Raw genomic sequence first — 7,500 nt, 5'->3', positions numbered from 1 at the left:
AATTTATAAAAAAAAAAAAATGCTGCATTTTTAGAAAAAGTTGAATGACTGAAAAAAATCTTTAAGATGGTTGATTTACGAAAGCTCCGGACAGACTTGTATTCTATGATGAACGAATCTCAAGTACCAGTTTAAAAGACAGCCATATCTCAAGCAGGTATAGTTAACGGTAAAGATTTTCCTTCATATTACACTTATCCATTAAATAAAGAGTTTTCCACTGCAACTATAGAAAGCCCTTAGTTCATGAATAGCTCCTCCTCAAGTCCAGTCAGCTAAGCTGGCTTGTTTTGTTTTTATTTAGTTTTATTCAATTTCTCCATGCTACTGGGGTCTTTATTGATATCTAAAATCTCAATATAAAACCACATTTTGGCGAGAACATTTGGATTATAACTATTCAACTTTAGCGTTTGGTAATCCACTTTCACTCAATTGGACATGTATTGATCGAAGCATTCGGCTTTAATATCAGTGGAGAAAAGTAAATTATTATGAGCTCAATGTTTCAAGAAACATAGTTGTCCGTATGTCTAAAGTCCATTTCTTTCAGCGAGTCATATTTCCACAGACTCGCAACGGTGCCCTTTTAGCTCGGAAAAGTTTCCTGGTCGCTGATTGGTTAGAATTATCTTGTCCAACCAATCAGCGATCAGGAAACTTTTCCGAGCTAAAAGGGCACCGCTGCGAGTCGGTGCAAATATGACTCGCTAAAAGAAATGGACTATAGTTATAATGTGCTATCTTATGCATAAAACCATCCCCTAGTTCATGTAACTGCAGGTAGGTGGAGATAATCTACTGAGCTGCACAGGTGTGACGACTGCCAACACTTGAGTGTACAACACACTCACCTCTCTCAATTGTTTCTTTGAAAGCGTGCTAGTTACTGGTGATCATCCGCGCAGGAGGGCGCTGTAGTGCGTAAGAAAATCATTTCATTTTGTAAACGTTGACAGGTTTTTCGACAGGTATGATATATGCATTTTGCAACGGGTGCCAGTATGATTGATTGCTACTGCTTCTATCAAATCCGATACTTTTGCTTCTTTCAGTAGCGAAGTACTCTAATACCAGCTGTACCAAAAGACATTAAAATCATTGCGAGATTCTTAGTAAAAGATGAAGGTGACTCATACCATAATATGATCGCAATTGATTTATTATAATGTAATTCGAAATGTGTTTTCATGGATATAACTACCAAATAATTATTGGATAAATATGTGGTACTTTAATGTCTAGCCAAATACGTGTAACCTATTTTTCCTACTTGCTATCTTGGGGTTTATCTATTTCTGACCCGTTCATGAGTATTCCAACCTCTCCCCGTCATATAATAGTTATGGAGGATCTTAGTTGGAAACTGGAGTTTTGGGTTGGAAACACTACAAAAGAATGATTTGTAGCAATACTGAAATGCATGATAATAAACATAAAAATATATGGTTCATGTAATTGGCATGAAATTAAAGTATCATAATTAAGTATGATTTATATTGCGTTCCTCAAATGGAATTTGCTTCGCTCGCAAATGAATACCATCTCAGTGCTCTCCGTTCCGACAAGTGTTACATGAATAAGATTAGCGCGTGAATCCTGTACACTGGTAAAAAAAAAAAAACGTAATATTAATCGGAAATTTTCCGTAAAAACATACTGTTCTCAGCCGTATTTCATTAAAACACAGGTGACCATAATATTACCCTCACTTTGTTATTATCTTTTACGGGTTGGCGACCATAATATCCCTCCTCTAAGTCAATATATCCGTTTTCAAAACGGTAAATGCCTGGCAACATTTATTCCAGGGTTTTAACAATTTTTTTACGGAAAATTTAACAGTGTCGGCAATTATTTCGGTGTGTTTTTTACTTTCAGATGAGCAACAACAGTAATACACTAAACGAAGAGCGTTTTTAGTATAATTACCAAAATAGGTGAAAATACAGTAACTTTCAAAATATATTTAGTGCTGACTGTAGTTATGCGGAAACTGAAGCGGAGGGGTGGGGGAAAATAGCTCTTGTAAAACAACGTCCAGGAAATTGGACACAAATATTTGGAAGCTCTAAATTGGTTGAAAACCAGTAACTTACTTTTACTTTACTTTTACGGTTTTATTTCTCGCCCTCCATCAGACACTAAAGGTCTGCTCAGGCGGGCCTTGGTGTGTGAAAAAATAATTTCTTTCCAGTTAGTATTTTGCTCTGTAGCGTTATCAGTTATTTCGCTAGCATTTGTATTCAGGCTTAATAGTTTTCAGGTCACTGTTATAACACTTTCTAAAAAGATAAGTCTTCAGGTTTTTCTTGAAAGCTGCCACATTATTGCTATTCTTGACATCGAGTGGAAGGTCGTTAAAGAGTCTCGGTGCTGCATAGCTGAACGTTCTTCCTCCTATTGCATGATTCACACTAATTTTGAATAGTCTATGTGGGTCATCAGCATGTCTAACTCTTACAGCGGCGCTGGTAGCTTCAGGGTAGGGGACCAAGCAATCACGAAGATATTTAGGCTTATCACTTGTAAGTGCTTTGTGAGTCAACAAGCAAATTTTAAATTCAATCCTAGCCTTAACAGGTAACCAATGTAGATCGATCAATGCAGGAGTTATTCTCTCCCTTAGTTTAATGCCTTTTATCAGTCTAGCCGCTCGGTTTTGCACATTTTGAAGCTTTCTTAGTAGTGTATTGGGCAATTTGTAGTACAGAGAATTGCAATAATCAAGCCTTGATATTACATGACTCATCACTAAAATTTCTGTACTGCCCTCTGTTAAATATTTTCTAATAAACGCTATGTTTCTCAGGTGATAGTTACACACTTTCACTGTGTTCACAATTTGGTCCCTCATTGACAAATTACAATCTATCAGTACACCCAAATTTTTCACAACAGGCACAATCCCAACATCAGCATCACCAATTTTTATACTTTGAATTAACTGGTAATTCTTCAAAGCCACCTTTGTGCCAAAAAACATACATTCTGTTTTATCATCATTTAATTTGAGCTTTTTCCTCTGCATCCATGTTTTTATTTCAGTCATTATCTCATCAATTTTCTTCTCTGTATCTTGTGTTGTTGAAATTGAGAGGTAAAACTGAGTATCATCTGCATATAGTTTAAAGCCCACTTTTTGTTTTTTCAAGATGTGCGATAGCTTGATAGTATATATGTTAAACAAGATAGGGCCCAGAACACTACCCTGTGGTACACCCTTCATAAGAATTCTCTCATTGGATCGGTTTCCAGAAACTTCTACAATAGTCTTCCTGTTCACTAAGTAACTTCGCAAAAATTTCAGTGCTTCCTCAGTCACTCCAATAGACTTTAAGTCGTCAAGTAAGTACTCGTGCACAGCAGTGTCAAAAGCAGCACTAAGATCTAACATAATCAAAATTCCACACTTTCCCTCATCAAGAAGACCTATCATATCATTCATTATTGAGCATAAGGTAGTTTCTGTAGAATGATTAGCTCTGTGGGCCGATTGATTTTCCGGGAATACCTCTAACTCATCAATATGAGCCCATAATTGCTCAGTTATGACTTTTTCAATAAGCTTTGACATGTAGGATAAATTTGAAATGGGCCTATATGAATTTAGCTCATTTACATCACCTTTTCCTTTGTAAATTGGTTTGATCAACGCAGTTTTTTCACAGCTAGGAAAACAGGATTGTGATATACTTAGGTTAATTATGTTCAGGTAAATATTATATACAACTTGCTTGTTTGGAGCTTCACTTATTGAACTGTTTGGGAAAGGGTCGTTTCCACAATATGTATTCTTCATCTCTCTCATAACCTTTAATAAGTCGCACATATTTATTTCCTTAAATTTTATTAACTTCTTTCCCTCCTTCACTGGCATAGCTGACTGTCCTTCCAAGTGATTTTGGGGGAAACCTCTATAGATTTTATCATTTTTTTCATTGAAGAATATAGCAAATCTCTCTGCACAAACATTGTCAGGCAAGATATATTTTTTCTTTAATCCCATCAAATCATCAAGGTTTTTGTGAAAGTCCTTCATGTTAATGGTTTTCTTACATTCGCCGTTGTAGAATTTTCTTTTTGTTTTTTCTAACAGGAAGTTATAGTCATTTCTGGCCTTATTATATAGATTTCTGGCTTGTGAGGATTTGGCTCTTTTCCATCTACCTTCCATCTTACGTCTGTGTCTTTTTGCCTTTAATAGCTCACTATTATACCATCTAACATTTTCACGTACAACTATTTGTTTGTTCTTTATGGGACACATGGTATCGTACATTTTTCCAAAATTGTCGTTGTATTTCTTGGTATAACACCCAACACATTCTCTGTCTACCATATGTTCACATTGTGTGTTCTCACAAGACATTTGCGTTACACTAGCTTCAATAAAATTCTCAGCATCAAAATTTTCCCGTTCCCTATATGTGATCCATTTTTCCAATACTCTGGTGCAATTTATATTAACATCAAAAGTGATGAGTTTATGTGTTTTTGAGATCTCAAAGTCTGGTTCCACTTCAAGGTTTTTTATTAGGTCTGAGTCTTTTCCACATATGACCAAGTCGAGTGTATGACCACCTACTGACGTTGATACCGAAACACTGTTTATTAAATTAAACATCTCAAATACTTCCTTGAGTTCTTTAGTCTTATAATCGTTTTCATCATCTACCCAACAATTAAAGTCACCACCAATTAATGTATTTTTGATATCGTCCACCACACCCACAAGAATACTAAATTCTTCAATGAATTTCCTCATATTACTCCCTGGTGGTCTATATAATGATATTATATTCAATACCTTATTGTTTCTTGTCAGTTTTAAACAGATATATTCAAATGTTTCAAATACTATTTCATTCATGATAGAAACCCTAGAGAAGGTTTTCGACACAAAGACACCCACTCCTCCTCCAGTTTTGTCCTTTCTTGGTACGTGGTAGAAATCGTGAGTACACGGCGTCATCTCCTGGATCTTTGAGTTGTCACTAATATTTCCCTGCAACCAAGTTTGAATGATTACGTCATTCAAAGAGAAAATAACAGATGATAAAAGCGAATGCAAACAACGCATGCGCAAAAATCCACCATCATTCTCTCAAAAGTAAAAAAAAAAATGACATAGACAATGTTCGCATTTTAATCGATCGATATATAAGTTATTATGCCCCAGCCACAATTAGTCATACAGAGAAAAAACCCAAAGTCGACAGCACTCGCGTCCATTTCCTATAGCGAATTCTAGTTTCGCTAGAAATTAACGTATCACATATTAACCAATTTTACTTTTAGAGACTATCTATTGTTACGAAGAATAAAGAAAAGAGATAAGATGTTAGCTGAGAAACCTTTCATAGATTTCATTTTTACATTTGCAACAAATCTGCTCATTCATAACTATTGAGCAAGTTTCAATTCCCAACGATACTATATTTATGTTTTGAGATAAGTCAATTTAATTAATAGTGACTGAAAATATAATGGCACTGGTATATTTGTATTTATATCAGTATGTGTAAAGGTTCATTCATGTATGTACATATGAATACATGAATATGATTATATTAAAGTTTATACATACATACATACATACATACATACATACATACATATATATATATATATATATATATATATATATATATATATATATATATATATATATATATATATATATATATGATACTTGGGATATTATAAAAAGGAGACCAAGACAGAAATTGATTGTAGAAAGTTTCCGAGGAAGTAATGAAAATTACAAGGTAGAGCATGCTAAGTATTACAGTATTGATAGTGGAGTCAAAAGAAAAGCTAGTAATGACTGGAGAGGCTATTTATACAGAAAATCAGATGAGATTGACAAAGCTATGAATTCATGAGTGGCTCTTGTGTAAGAATTGCTTATAGAATTATTAATGAAATCTCTACTGGGGTAAAGTTGAAGCATATACTCATCAAAAAGAGTGATGGATCTATTATAACAACAGAAAATGAAGAAAGACAACGTTAGATGGAACACTTTAGTGAGGTCAAGAATAGGAGATATGAAGGGAATAATCTGATTGATATATCTGAAGCTGAGGAAGACCTTGATGTACCCATGAATGAATTCAGTGTGTTAGAAGTTGAAGCTATTCTAAAAAACTAAAGAGATGGAAAGCCCCTGGATACGATGGATTAACTGCCGAGATGATACTGGATGAAAATGAAGTGACTCACAGAATACTTACAAGATTATTTTATAAAATTTTGCTTGAATAGATAAAACCTGATGAATGGGGACTAGGAGTATTGGTGAAAAGGGAAAAAGGAGACCAGACTGATTTCAATAATTACAGAGGCATCACACTTACGTCAGTTGTTATGAAAATATGTAGTATGCTTATTCTAAAGAAACTGGAGAGATTTTCATTTCGAGACATGTTGTACAGCAATGCGTGGAATATAGAAATCCTCTTTTGATGGCCTTTGTGAACTATGAAAAGCCTTTGATAGCGTCCGGACCAATTTTTTTGGAGAGTCCTGCGTTATTATGGAATTCCTCTTAAATCGGTAAATTTGATTAAGTCTGTTCATGAGCATAGCAAGTGCCAAGTTAATGTTAATGGAGTCTTATCAACTGAATTTCCAGTGAACAGCGGAGTACTCTAAGAGAATGTGTTGTCACCTATGCTGTTTATCCTCCTCATGGATTTTGTTATGAGTAGAACAGTCGGAGATGATGGAGAAGGATTGGACTGGATTGGTGATAGGAATTAAGCAGAACTAGAATATGCTGATGATGCTGTCCTAATTAGCAGAACACCAACGGATTTGCAATGCTTGTTTGCCAGGATTCATGAAATATCACACGAGGTTAGGCTGAAGATAAATAGAAGAAAGACAGATGATGAGAACGGAGTATGCAATGGAAGATGAAATATCATTGGAAGGAGAAATGATTAATGAGGTAGAATCATTTAAGTATTTAGGAACTATGATCTCCAATATAGGGTCTTTAGAATTAGAGTTTAGTGAGAAATTAAAAAAAGCAAATCAGGCAATGGCTAAGTTAAGTAAAACTTAGAAATCAAATCGCCTGAAATTACATAAAAAAATCAGACTATATATCAGTTTAGTGAGATCGGTGTTACTCTATGGACATGAGTCATGGTATGACATTGAAACAATCTCCAATAGATTTAGTAGATTTGAGAACAAAGCCCTCAGAAGGATATTGGGAGTTAAAGGGCAGGGCAGGATTCGAAATGAAATTATAAGAGAGATTACTCGAGGGTCATGTGTGGATGAGATGATTATGAGGGGTAGATGGAGATGGGTTGGGCATTCTCTTCACACTTTCCAAGAGAGATTAGTTCACCAAACGTTTAGCTGGGCTCCACAATGCACTAGAAGAGGTGGAAGACCCAGGCCTACATGGCTGAGGACTATGAAGTGAGAAGTAGGAGAGGATGAATGGAGAAGTATTCAATTAAAAGCTCAAGATAGAGA

At 35.2% G+C, this 7,500-nt stretch overlaps 1 protein-coding gene across 4 annotated transcripts in view; it reads left to right on the top strand.

Moving 5' to 3' along the window:
- Positions 1-7,500, top strand: part of LOC137641536 (fibrinogen- and Ig-binding protein-like) — a 90,693-nt gene that overhangs the window by 29,973 nt on the left and 53,220 nt on the right. Inside the window, exon 1 of one of the 4 annotated variants that reach the window (XM_068374216.1) lies at positions 793-924. The exons of 1 other annotated variant lie outside the window; for it this stretch is intronic. The gene's annotated coding sequence lies outside the window, so the exon portion shown is untranslated. Of the gene's footprint in view, positions 1-792; positions 925-7,500 lie in introns of those variants that run through there. 2 more of the 4 variants (XM_068374193.1, XM_068374199.1) reach the window with 2 other exon arrangements.

Source organism: Palaemon carinicauda, chromosome 1 (genome assembly GCF_036898095.1).
Source record: "Palaemon carinicauda isolate YSFRI2023 chromosome 1, ASM3689809v2, whole genome shotgun sequence".
Classification (NCBI taxonomy): domain Eukaryota; kingdom Metazoa; phylum Arthropoda; class Malacostraca; order Decapoda; family Palaemonidae; genus Palaemon; species Palaemon carinicauda.
This window is presented reverse-complemented; position numbering and strand designations above follow the sequence as displayed.